Raw genomic sequence first — 973 nt, 5'->3', positions numbered from 1 at the left:
ATTAAGTACATTTTGCAATGTGGTAGCCTGGGTCTTTTTTAACCTGCTTGTTCACTTAACTCACTAATCTGCCAAAAACCCAGTCATTCACAGATTGCATCACCATCATTAGTGAGGTTCTGTTCTAGCCAGTTACTAGGCCAAATAATAAGTAACAGAGGGAAAATGAAATTTGAGAGGCACAGGAAAGGGAGAGAAGATTTTAGCTGACATTGGAAGAGATGGAGAGTTGATGAAACAAAGAGTGTAACACACAAAAGGCACTGCAGAGGAAAAGGCCCTCACACCAGAGTAGTGACGGGAAAGGATATGGAGTTAAATCAAACTCATAGAATTCTTGGTTTTCTACAGGAAGATCTCGCCTTGAGAGACACCTGTTACTCTCATTTATGTCAGCCCTCCTTCTGGCCACCTTTGTCTGTCTTGTCTATTTAAATTATAAATTCTCTGCGGCAGTGACTGCCTCTTACTATGTGTATGTACAGCACCTAGCATAATTAGGTCCTGTGCTTGTGGCCCCCTCTTAAGTATTTCTGTACTACAAATCATCATCATCATCATCTCAAACTCCTACAGCTGTCTATAGTTACAGACATTTTAAATGGACACGAGCATCATACATTTGCAGATAAAAGGTTTGCAGAAGCCAGTGCAAAGAGAAAAATGAATCACTGTGCTGCATATAATACCTAGCTCTCACATAGGGCTTTTCGTCAGCAGATCTCTGTGATGGGGTGCCCACCCAACACAAGGCCTGGAGGAGCTGAAGTGGCCAGGCAGGCCAATTAATGGCCCAGGCTGCACCTGAAGGAGACAGGGAACAGGCCATTAATTGGAAATGGGCTCGGCTGGGCAGGAACAGGAGGGGCCTGTATAAAGCCCAGGAGCTGTGAACAGCAAGGGGGTTGTAGGGAAGAGGTCTATAGTACAGGTGCTGGCTGCTTGTTAGAGGGTCCCCGGGCTAGACCCCAGT

Source organism: Mauremys reevesii, linkage group 1, assembly GCF_016161935.1.
Source record: "Mauremys reevesii isolate NIE-2019 linkage group 1, ASM1616193v1, whole genome shotgun sequence".
NCBI classification, from domain to species: domain Eukaryota; kingdom Metazoa; phylum Chordata; order Testudines; family Geoemydidae; genus Mauremys; species Mauremys reevesii.
The sequence above is the reverse complement of the archived record's forward strand: the minus strand, read 5'-3'. Positions refer to the sequence as shown.